Source organism: Myotis myotis, unplaced genomic scaffold (assembly GCF_014108235.1).
Source record: "Myotis myotis isolate mMyoMyo1 unplaced genomic scaffold, mMyoMyo1.p scaffold_m19_p_10, whole genome shotgun sequence".
Lineage (NCBI taxonomy): Eukaryota > Metazoa > Chordata > Mammalia > Chiroptera > Vespertilionidae > Myotis > Myotis myotis.
In genome coordinates this window covers 52,488,880-52,502,187 of record NW_023416314.1, presented here as the reverse complement: position 1 = coordinate 52,502,187, position 13,308 = coordinate 52,488,880, and the positions used below count along the sequence as shown (strand labels likewise).

At 36.5% G+C, this 13,308-nt stretch overlaps 1 long non-coding RNA gene across 1 annotated transcript in view; it reads left to right on the top strand.

The window, feature by feature from the left end:
• Positions 1 to 13,308, top strand: part of LOC118664868 — a 164,185-nt gene that overhangs the window by 83,131 nt on the left and 67,746 nt on the right. The gene's annotated exons all lie outside the window — the stretch shown is intronic.

Here is a 13,308-nt window from a genome sequence, read left to right as displayed (position 1 = left end):
ATTATCTATTTAATATGCAAAGTAACATTTTTGACTTTACAATAACTCTCCTTAGGTTTTGTAAGTTTCTGTATTGTACATGTGAGCTACTTGGTAAATATTTTCATTTTTTGGAAGAAAGACTCCTCTGTCCAGCAAAATTATTCTGGGAAGCTACTCTGAGGTAGAAGATACAAGAAGGAGGCTTTGAATTATAGTTTGGTGTGTGGACTTGGCATAGTGCCTGTCTCAGAAATCTATGGTGGTTGAAGGGCAGAGGTGGGATCGTGTGCAGGAATGGTAGGATTTAGAGTCTTTTAAAAGGAGTTCTTTTCACATCAGAACCAATAGGTTTTGAAAAGGCTAGGATCTAATTATTAAGGGATGCTACTTAAATGAAAAATGGAAAGTATCTTTGAAACCAGAGACTATGAATTTGAGTGCCAACCCTGTCACTATCTTTGTGATTGTTTAATCCTATTAAGTTTCAGGCTTTAAATTTTTTTTTTTTTCATTTACAAAATGAGGTTACTGTCACAGAGTAATTATGAGGATTTAATGAGAGAGTAAATATCAATTGAATAGTGTTAAGCCTACAGAATTTGCTTAATAATGTCTACTCTTTATTTTTTAATTGTGAAGAAACAGAATTGATGGGGATAAAATTTAGGGCTTGGATTTGCGTATTGGAGAGCTCTGCACATTTCTTTCATCACTTCACATTAAAAAGGCAGTGGTTTTTGTCCCAATGCCGGCATATGAGCAGTACTGTAGGGCAGTGATTTTTACCTTTTTCATCTCAAGGCACACACAGACTAATTACTAAAATTCTACTGCACACCAAAAAAAATATTAGTTTTTTGCTGATCTGACAAAAAATAGGTATAAGAACTCTAACCATTTGCAACAGATTCATGAATGGACCTGGAGAGTATTATGCTAAGTGAAATAAGCCAGTCAGAGAAAGATAAGTATCACATGATCTCACTCATATGTGGAATCTAATGAACAAAATAAACTGATGAACAAAATAGATTCAGAGACATAGAAGCATGGAACAGATGTCGAACTTCAGAGGGAAGGCAGGGGTGAATGGGTGGGTGGGGAGGAATTAATCGGGGAATTTATATGCATATATGCATAACCCATGGACACAGACAATAGAGTGTTGAAGGCCTGGGAAGGGTGGGTGCAGGGTGGAGGGGGGTCAATTAAAAAAACCAAATAAACAAAGGGGACATCTGTAATACTTTCAACAATAAAGATAAATAAATTAAAAAATTAGGTATAACTTTGATTGATTTACCAAAAAAAAAAAAAAAAAAGTAATTACCTAGCCTTTTTGCTCCAGAGTGAGTTTTTAAGAAATCAGGTGTCTATACTTGTATATAAAGATTTCTGGTATCAAGAATTAATCTATTAGATGTAACCTTATTATGTGACCGTATTATATGCCCTATATATTTATGGTTCAAGGCAGGGCATTCACACCCAATGGCTGTTAATTGTGTTGTTGGTTGTTGTCATTTTTTATTTGATAATCTAAGGGAAAAGAGGTCAGTGCTCCTGACTAAATAGTCATTGCATGCTTAAAAAATTCTTGCAGCAACCAGTTGAAAATCGCTGATGTAGGGAAATGAGAATTATGTAGTATGTAGCAGGGTATTTTTTCTATATATATCTACACACACACACACACACACACACACACACACACACACACACACTGTTCCATCAATCTCATTGTGGATCAGAAAAAGAAAGTGAAATTACGAAAATTCCAGGACAAGAAGATACAGGAATTGGTTGATTAGAGTTGGGTGATTAGAGTTGGGTGAGATAGGAAAGTGCTGACACTGGAGAAATGTATTTAAAAATTCAGGAATTTAACCCCTTTCCATTTTACAAAGTGTCTTTTGTCAAATGAGTTAAGTGGGAAAGTAAAGTAGCAAAACTGACATATTACAAGAGAAGTGAATGCCAAGTATCCCATTTTTACAGATGAAGTAACAGGAGACATTTATGCACCTCATAGAATGGACATAAGCACAGTAACTGGAAACTCTGACTTATAATGAAAGCTCTGTCACTAATTTGTCATTGGTCCTAAGTGAGTTATGTGTCTGTTTCCTTCTCTGCAAATGTGGAAGCATCTCATCCTGCTATCCCTGATGTTTTCCCTTAGGAACGTTAGCCATCTCAGAAATGCCAGGCCAGATCCTATGTGGGCTTTCAGTGAGATCTTTAACTTGTTGTGGAGAATATGTACTTCTCCACAGGATAAGCAGGACCTCTATACAAATTCTCTTAATTTGTTTCTGTGCTTTTGAGAGTGAGACCAGGGCCTTATTAAGTCCAGGAAGAACTAATCCACAGTGTATGACCGATCTCTCTGTGGATATGGAGTGTGGTAATGGGTAGCATTGCCAAAGACAGCTCTAGGTCATGTAACTGTAAGACATTCTTCTTTAAAAAGTGGGTGGTTGCCCTACCAGTGGTCAACAAACTGTGGCTCACGAGCCACATGCGGCTCTTTGGCCCCTTGAGTGTGGCTCTTCCTAAGCCTTAGGAGTACCCTAATTAAGTTAATAACAATGTACCTACCTATATAGTTTAAATTTAAAAAATTTGGCTCTCAAAAGAAATTTCAATCGTTGTACTGTTGATATTTGGCTTTGTTGACTAATGAGTTTGTCGACCACTGCCCTAACCAGTTTTGCTCAATGGATAGAGCACCAGCCAGTGGACTGAAGGGTCCCAAGTTCGATTCTGGTCAAGGTCATATACCTTGGTTGCAGGCTCGATTCCTGGCCCTGGTCGGGGTGAGTGTGGGAGGCAACCAATCAATGTGTCTCTCTTACATAGATGCCTCTCTCTCCCCTCCCGCCCCCCGCCCCCATCTAAAAATCAATGGAAAAATATCCTCTAGTGAGGATTAATAAAAAGTTGGTGGTTACATTAGGTACCAGGTCATCTGTGTAAATTGTGACTTGGGTACATTTAAACAAAGTCTTCTCAGGGAAGAAGCAAAAAGGGAATTACATTTATGCAAGGCATTGCCCATCTAGGAAACACTTTCATATCTCTAATCCTTACAAAAACCTTGAGAAGTTAATGGTAAAATGCACATTATTTATGCATATTTTTATTTCAGAAAATGAGATTATATAGTGTTCTAATCTGTTTTCTTCACCTAATATATTTTGCAGAAAATTGCACTTATTTGTCTCCTTTCTTAGGCTGTGAACTCCTTAGTTACCAATTCTACTTCATTCATTTTTATTTTTCCAGTGCTTAACACAGTGCCTGGCACAGAGCAAACACTCAGGAAGTGATGAGTAACTATGATTGAGGCTTGGAGTCAGGACTCTTAAATAATTGGCCCACAGTCACTAAATCTTTGTTTTTCTCTTCTTCGTTTAGCATCTCCCCTCACCTTTGAATTTTTGTCACAAATGGAGAAGGGCTTAAAAATATAAAGTGCTACACGTGCTATGTAGCCAAGTTCAACCATGTTGACTCTGCATTCACATAAATTATTCTGGTCTGAACCCAGTTGATAATGCAGCTGTTATTTTTATAATCTCATCCTAAGTACATATTTGCACAACAGGCGGTGTCATCTCATCTGAGTTACTTGGTGTTATTTGCCTGATACTTTAAATTACAGAGCTCCATTACTGAAGTCATTATTTGTGGTTACGAGGGAGTGGCACTGAGAGTGGTAAAAGAGTTTCTTAAAATGAGTTTCAAAACGGACCCTCTTTAGATGTCTTTAAATTTATCTTGATTTAACTACTTAGAACAAGTATAAAAAACAGCTCTGCTGCATTTGTTTGTCAATTTACTGTACACAAAAATAGTAGACTGATCTTAAAAATTTATGGGTTTAAGAAATCAGTACTTATCTGTGAGCTTTTGTTAAATGATTGCTCTTTAAATGTTCTGCCACTTTATTTTGTGAGCAGGACTTAAGGAGCCAGAACTCAGCAGGGATGGAATCCTCTCCTCTCGCTGGGTATGATAATGCACTGCAAATGTTGAGACTATTCTGACTATACTACTTACCTTACAATGAGTCCAAATTGTCAGTACTTGGAGAACTGGTATTGTTCTGTATCCCCAGAGATTCCAATTTATGCTGTGCATCCTGTGGGCTCTCAGAAATGTTAATTGAATTGCTTGTATTGGTCTCAAATTAAAAAAACAAAAGCAACACCAAACACCCAACATTCTGAAATAACTAAGACTTAATTTTTTAAGTTAAATTCCATGCCTACTTTCTAATTCTTCCTTAACATGTAAGAAAATATTTTATTTTTTAAAAAATAGGAACTGCAAAATTATTCATATTTCTTCAGTAAGACTAAACACTTTATAGAGTTATAAAACGTTCATATTTGGACAAAAGTTTCTGTGAGCTTACCCACATTTAACACAGTTGCCCTTTGACCCAGCAGTTATTAAAGGTTAGTGTGCATAGGAATTACCTAGGGGATATGCTTTAAAAAGATTCTTAGACCATATTTTCAGAATATGGTGAATCAGTAGGTCTGGGTGGGACCCAACAGTCTTTAAAAACATTATTTTAATAAGCACCTCAGGTGGTTCTGATGTAGGGAATCTAAAGATTGTGTTTTGATAATCACTATTTTTTCCAGTCCTACTTATACAAGACCTTCTCTGACTGTTGTTATTAAACTAATACCATTTATGTCTGAAACCAGACAGGCTGTAAGAAAAAAAGGTATATAAAAAAACTAATAATAATAGGTGTTATTTCACAGAAATATATTTTGCTAAGAAAAGAGAAGATATGACAGAAGAGATTAAAGAGAACAGTTTTATTGAGTGAAAAGTTACCCCCAAATTTTCAATTTTCTTTTTGATTCACTGCCAAATTTTTGATTTGGCAATTGATTCTGGTCAAGTGGCCTTGAAGCTTTATATTGTATAAAGTGTAAAGTTAAGCAGTATGTGAAATTTTTCGTAGTCAGGACCTCAACTACAAGTGTTTTGGGGATTTAGTAACATAATGATTCTGTAAATAAGTCTTGGAAATTTGTGGGCTATATTTTTATGGTTTTGGTTCATTGCAATAAGCTATCTTTGTAAGTGGAAGACATGCCGTCTTCTAAATAATCTCATTTATTTTAAATGAGACACATTTTTGTACTGACCATCCTTATTAACTGACCAATATATTTTTAAAGTTATTAAATATATTTTTATTTATTTCAGAGAGGAAGGGAGAGGGAGAGAGAGATAGAAACATTAATGATGAGATAGAATTATCAATCAGCTGACTCCTACATGCCCCCTACTGGGGATCCAGCCTGCAACCCGAGGCATGTGCCCCGAATTGAACCCGTGACCTCCTGATTCATAGGTCAATGCTCAACCACTGACCCTCCCCAGCTGGGCCACTTATCGATCTTCAATTGTTATTTCAGGAGAGCAGAAAAGTTCTGGCAGTTGTGAAAATTTGTCTAATTTAGGCAATTCCATTTCTGATTTACCATTCTGCTACACATGTGGGCAGAGGTGAATTGGCAGGCCTAAGAAATGCAACATTAATTCTTCCTTTTTTGACCCCCAAATACCTTGATCCCGACCATCTATAATGTGTTAAAAAAAAGGCTTAGGCAGTGTTACATTAAGGTGTCAGGGTATACTTCCCACTGAGTGTTGATAAAATATAAAATTGTAGAATCTTAGAGTTGGTAGGGACTTTAGAGGGAATGGGTATAGCAGTTCTTGAACACCATCTACAGCTGGGCTGGCTTTAATGATCATCTGTGGAGCTTTCAAAACATGTTAACTCCTGGCCCACTCAAGGAGATATGGTTCAGCAGGTTTGGGGGTAGGGTCCAGAGATTTGAATTTTATAAAAAATGTCTAGGTGATTACATAATCAACTAAGTTTTGGTACAATTTTCAACTCAGTGTAAGAATTCTTTCTACAACATGTCTGGCAAAGTGTCACTAGCCTTAACTTTGACAACTCCAGCAATAGGTCTCTATTTTGTGAGGCAAATTATTCCATTGCTTTTAAAGATTTGTCTGGACTGAGCTAAAATCCATCATCTTGTAGTCCCCACCCACTAGTTGTTCTTTCTTTTGGAAAGAAGAAAAGAGAAAACTTTTAATCAGTATTTACCATATTATACTCACTGTGCTAGATATTACCTCTTCTTTGTTATTTAAAGATATTAAACTAGATAGTTTCCTTAGCTGCAAAATGGATTACCAGAGTACATAAGCAGTTATCAAAATGTGGTCAGTCGACACATGGGGACCCTTGAGACCTTTTCAAGGGGTCTGAAAAGTCAAAACTATTTCCATCATGATATTTTTTTTTGCAGTGTTGACATTTACGCTGAGGATACAAAGCCATTTTGGGAAAAATGGGTGGTGCCTTACATAAATCAGAGCAGTGGCACCAAAGTCTATTAATAATCATTGAGTTTTTAAAATCATCACCACTCACAGGAAGAAAAAAGCCAGTTTCACTTAATAATGGTGTAGATGAAACAGTAAAGTAACTGATTTTATTCATTCTTGACCCGTAAGTACGTCTTTTAATACTCCGTGATAAAATGGGAAGTATGCATAAAGCACTCATGCTGCATACCCAAGTACAATGGCTATCTTGAGGAAAATCACCTGTGTGATTGAGTTGCAAGCTGAACTAACTACTTTTTTTTTCTTTCATAGAACATCATTTTTACTTGAAAGAATGAGTAACAGACACACAATGGTTATTCAGACTTGGATGCTTGGCAGACACATTCTAAAAAATGAGCAAAGTGTCTGTGCCATTGTAAGAAAAGCAACTGATATTGTTTGTTGTCATTAATAAAATTTGAGCTTTCAAGAGAAAATTAGTTGTTTGGAAAACTTGTATCTACCACTATGAGGTTGATGGCTTCCCAAAACTTAAAAGTTTTTCTGATAAGATTGGTAGTGATATTAATAAATTTGATTTTTTAAACTACTGAATAATGAAATATGTCAACATTTTAAAGATCTGCAAAACACAGTGAACCGATATTTCCCAAATGAACCAATGCATGTTACAAAATTATGCATGGGTAAAAGATGCATTTAAAGACCAGAGGGTTTTAAAGTAACAGAATACAAAAAGTTAATTGATATTCAGGTTTCAGATTACAAATTGTAATTAACCTTTTAGAAACTATTACCTGTCAAATTTTTTTTAAAAATATATTTTATTGATTTTTTACAGAGAGGAAGGGATAGGGATAGAGAGTTAGAAACATCAATGAGAAAGAAACATCGATCAGCTGCCTTCTGCACTCCCCACTGGGTACGTGTCCACAACCAAGGTACATACCCTTGACTGGAATCGAACCTGGGACCCTTGAGTCTGCAGGCCGATGCTCTATCCACTGAGCCAAACCAGTTAGGGCAAATTTTGATATAGATAAAAGAAGAGTAGCTACTATCATGTGAAAAGGCTATTTTTTAAATATTGTCTAAAGTTTTACATATGTCTCATTCTCCCCCCCCCCCCCCCCCCGCCTGCAATCATCACCCCCCTCCCCCAGCCATTCCCACCCCGGGCAAGCCCCCACTGGAAAGGCTATTAAAACACTCTGCCTCATTCAAACTTCATATCTGTGTGAAGATAGATATTTTTCACATATTTCCATCAACTCAACATATCACACAGATCGAATGCAATAACACCTATGAGAATCCGGCTGTCTTTTATTAAACCAGGCATTTAAAAGATTTGCAAAAATGCAAAATAATACCCATCTTCAAATTCTTTGCTTTGGAAATTGTGCTTATTCTACTTTAAAATATGTTATTTATGTTACCATGTAAATGATTACTATTTAATCATATGTTTTGTTTTAAATGAATTAATAACAAATGTTTTCTTAGCTTTAGTTTCTAATATAATAAACTAGAGGCCTGAAGCATGAATTCATGCACGGGTGGGGTCCCTCAGGGTGGCCTGTGGAGATCGGGCCCCAGCTTGCACCCCCAGCCTTGCAGCCCTGCCTGGTACCCTGCCTTGGCCTAGCGCTGCCCTCTCACTTCCTCCACCATCCCACCTGTGCGGCAGTTGATCAGGATGCGCCCCCCCCCCCCCCCATCAGCACTGGTTGCCGTCTGCAGGGACGATTGGTGGGGCGATTGGGGCCCCCTGCTCACACCCGCCTTGGCCTGGCGCCACCCGCTCACCTGCTCCACCATCCCGCCTGATCCCGCTGTCCTTGGGGCCCATTGGGGCCAGCAGTGCCTCCACTGCCGCCGGCTGCTAGTGCCATGTGGCTGATGCCGGCCATGTTCTGCGCTGCCCCCTGGTGGTCAGCACATGTCATAGGGAGTGGTCAAACTCCTGCTCTCCTGGTTGAACTCCTGGTCACATGACCGCCCGAGGGGACAATTCGCATATTATGCTTTTATTATAGAGGATATTGATAAACGGAAGCATAGCTTTTTGGAACTCTCTTAATTTTTAGAAATGTCATGGAATCCAGAGACCAAAGAGTTTGATGATTGCTACAGTTTATTAATGAACTGTTGCTAGAACTTGCAACCTTTCTAATGGTTCCTATAAGATTTCTTAGCCAATCTCTTCTGCATACTTGTCAATGTCCCTTCCAAATGGTGGTCCTCAATACTGAAATCATATTGAAAATGAAGGTTGAACAGCATAGAATAAATAAATAGGCTAGTATGAGTAGACTTTAATAATAACTATCTTTAGTGATCTTTAAGAATAGGAGAAATTTCTTTCTTTGAGGAAATAGGTATTTGTTCCAGGAAAACAAAGTGTTAGACTAGGTAACATCTTAAGTTATCTTCCTTGATACCTTAGAAATACTCTTACTTTTGCCCTACAAGATATAAATATCAATAACTAAACCTGAATTTTTCCATTCACTATTGTGATGTTCTTAATTAGTAGCAGTTGCATTTTTAAAACAAATTGGGCATTAGCTTGGTATCAGTTCCTTTCATATTTCACTTTTAAATAATTCAAATTCTACATAAATGAATTCAAGTACCCATTTGGTGCTTGAACCTTCTTGTCAAAGAAAATTTTTTTAAAAAGGGGGGATGGAGATAAAAAAAAATGGGTGTGGCTTAGAGACAGCTTTAAGCAGGATTTAAAAATTTAGCTTGAAAGCTTTTAAAGCTTAATTATATAGGGAGGTGGCAGTGTTTTTATTTGCTGTTTACCTTTGATCTAGTACCTATTTTGGGGAAAGTTGGACATGCTTTTGTGAAAATGTTTATGGGTTCTTCATTTGAGGTCAGGATTCTTGTTTGAAGTTGCTTTGTAATTCAGAGGTTTTTCTCTTTGTAAGTTAATATTTGACTTTTGCTGCCAGATTAATAGCAAGTTAGCCAGGATTTAGGTGACTACTTTTTAATGTATAAGTGATATACTGAATTTTAGAAGTAGTTTTATTGTTTTGGGACAAATTAGACATGTTAAGTATTTAAAAATCTCAATAACACCAACTCATAAGGATAAGAAAGTAAAAATATGCCTATATCTCACTCAATGTTAACATTTTTGTTAAATTGTATTTTACTTTGTGAAATGGGGGTATGTGTATACACATTTAATTTTCTATAAATTGGTTCTTATTATGCATGTTGGTTTTTTATTCAACAATATATTTATTGATATAAAATTATGGCCATAATATATTTTTGGAAATAGCATAGCAAACTTGAAGGAGATCGACATTAAAAATTTTAATACTTTTTGTCAAATTACCATTCAGTAAAGTTGTACCTAATTTATAATCTCATCAATGGTACATGAATGTGTTTATTTTTCAGACTTTCACCAATACTAGTTTTTGACCAGTTTAAAAATATTTTGCCAATATTGTAGGTGAAAATATTTTATTTATATTTCTTTGATTATTAGGGAGAGTGTACGTATTTTATATTATTGGACATTTGCATTTCATTTGTACATTTCCTCTTTATATTCTTTGTGCATTTTTATATTGAAATGTTTGTAGCAATGCATTTTTTTATTTAGTAAGCTAAGGATGTGCAAAAGTTTGATGATCAAATAATCAGAAGCATGTCATCACCATGGTCAGATGTTGTAGTCTGTGGCCCAAGTTGAATTATTGATTGAAAAATCCTTGAAGGGAAAGGACATGGTTATTCATTTGTTTTTTTAAATTTTTAAATTGAGTTATAATTGACGTATAAATTGTATTAATTTTAGACATACAAAATTATTTTATTATTATTTTTTAAAATATAGTTTTTATTTTCGGTAGAATTACAGATATCTCCCATTTCTCCCCCCCCCCACCCCCCCCCCCCACCCCCGCCGCCCTTTACCTCCCTCCTCCTAGCTCCTCCCTACCCCCCAGGTCTTTACTACCCTTTACTAACCAGAGAGGAGGGAGCCCGATTCCTTGAGGGGCCACGCGATTCTGCCTTCAGCCGTGGGTTATGTTATTGCTGGGACACTGTTGGCCCCAAATCTGGTTTACTGCTGAGCTGCAGTGACTGCAGACACCCTTCGAGCCATGGCTCTGCCCCAGGTGCAGCAGGCAGGGAGGGACCACAGGAGGTTGGCTCCAGGCATGTCTGGCCGACACACACAGTCCTGCCCCGCCATCCACCTTGTAATTAATTTCCTTTCAATGTGCATGAATCCATGCACTGGGCCACTAATAAGTATATAAGTTCTTTGGTTTATCTCTTCTTGTCCACCCAACCCCACATCAAGTTATGTCAGTCTGTTCCTTGCCTCCCTGCTTTGGGTCTTATTTTGTTGGTCAGTTCATTTTGTTCATTAGATTCCACAAATAAGTGAGATCTTGTGATTTTTGTCTCTCTCAGATTGGCTTATGTTACTTAGCATAATATTTTTCAGCATTTATTTGCCTGGCTGGCATGGCTCAGAGATTGAGCGTTGACCTGTGAGCCAGGAGGTCACGGTTAGATTCCTGATTGGCATACATGCCTGGGTTGTGGGCTCGATTCCCAGGATGCAGCTGATCAGTGATTCTATCATTGATGTTTCTATAAAGGAGGGAGGTCTTACCCTTTGAGACAGCATGGATTTTATTTATTTTAAAAAACATTTTGTGTTCTTATTGTTCAGTGCAATCTCTACTTGCTGAATGAATGAATGAGTAAAGAGAGGAATGGAACAATCTATGGTCATTGAGTGTTCTGAGGATTCATTTTACTAAACAGATTGTGATTTTCTAGAAGAGATGCTGATTTGCTTTGGCATTTTTTTCCTGTCTTCTTACTTTTGTGCTGCCTTCAGGACCAAAGTGGCTACTTTTATTTTAGAAATATCTTCTTCAGCCTAAACTTTTTTGGTTCTCAAAGAAGTAGTTTGCTTCAAGTTGTGTCTTAACTCCTGTGAGTTGATTCTTATCTCTTTGGGCATCATAATATGTTGCTTGTTTATTTCTAAATTCTCTGCAGGAGGAAGTATGTATTAAATTATTTTTCTCTTTGTTATAATAATGAGCTCTGATTTAGAAAACTTATACTTTTTTAATTGTTTGCTACAAAATTCACCAACAGCGTATATCCTTTGATAATGAAATACAGAGTTGTTTTTATCATATGTAGCAAGACTGCATTGATATGATAAATGAGGTTTGTTGACTTCATATTAATGCATATTAAAATATTATTTGCCCTGAATGTCTGGAATTTAACTTGTTCCAAATTTAAAATATTTTCAGAGTTAGAGATCTTAACTTAAAGACTACAATTATTGAAAGAAAGAAAAAAGAGCTATACTTAGCCACAATGTTTCTGGATGCATTTTATTTTATCCCCCAACATTTAAATGCAAATGAAAGAATGAGATGTATTGTGTATGTTGCATAATTTCAATTCATGCTTTAAAAAAGATTTGCTAGAAGGACAAGGTGTGATTATTTAAAAAACTGTACAAGTACTTAAAGACCCTTTTGGATTCTTCCAGGGTTTAGGCTTTAGATATACATTTTGCTATAGATTTATTTTGTGGATAACTTCAAAGCTATAGTTTATAATTCAGGGTAGGATAAAGTATGAGAAAAGCTTATAACAGAACCAGTATTCTTTGCTGGCTTTGAATGGTACACAGAGTGTGTCCATATAGGGTTGTGTGATGTTCCAGATAAAATTGCTCTCCTGGTTCCTAAGACATCAGAAAGTCATGAGGAGAAGGGTGTAATACCAAAATAAATGAGAGAGCTACCTTCCCTTGGCCAGACTCTCCTGGACTTCTTGCATCTATGGAAGTAGGCATTACAGAGTTGCTGCAAACTGAATTGGGGAAGGCCCAGGCACTATTCCCTAAAAAGAGAAGGAGGTCTGGGTGAAGAAACCTAATGGGTATACTAGCCATTGATACTTAAAGCTGTCTAAATGCCCAGGACAGATTCATTATCTGTTAATCCTGACTTGAAAATACAATAAATTATCTGGGTCACTTAGGCAAAAGCATGTTATAGGAGCTGGGGAAGGGCTGAGTTAGATATTTATTTTGTATCTCAACTTAATTCAGGTGCCAATACCCAATTTATTATGGCCATTTGTGCTATAAGTGCAACATTGGGAGCAGTGATTCCTACAAATGATGTTGATCAAGATTCTTTTTTTTTTTTTTTTCCAGAATGAATTTTTAAAAAAATCTAGTTAGCTAAGGAGGTTAACTAACCTAGATGTTTACTGGCCATATTTTTTTAAAAAAAGCGTTTTGAATCAAACCAATCCCTAGAGTCTAGAAAAGTTTCTGACCTAAATTAGGAACCTAAGCTCCATTATTATTTTCAGTTGAACACTACTTATAGCATCCTCACATTTGGGAAAGAATACGGCCTTTGCAACAAAGTTTCTTTGTTTTCATGAAACTAAAAATGTGCTGTATTTAGACCAAACAATAAAAATAAACTACCAAACTACCTTCTAATGCATGGGGGTTCTGGAGAGAGGAAACCATAGATATTTAGAGGCATAAAGTGACTCATTGTGCTAGTTAAACTTTTTACAAGGCTAGCTCTGTGTGTTTGAGTTGCATCTGTTACCTCTTCGGCCAGAACTAAAGTGTGTGCAAGTAAAAGAATTTTGAATTGAATCGTGGCTCATACAGAATGCATTGTGTATAACCTAAGAGTCTAAATGGGTTCCACACTTTATGTAGAACAAAAACGGCATCCTTTCATGTTTATTCTACCTATAAGGTATTTTTGTTGAACACATCCAAGATATTTTCTGTGAAGCTAATTCATTTTAACTTGCAGACATAAATGAAACATGTTTTTCAAATGTAACTTGTAAGCCTTTATTTCTTTT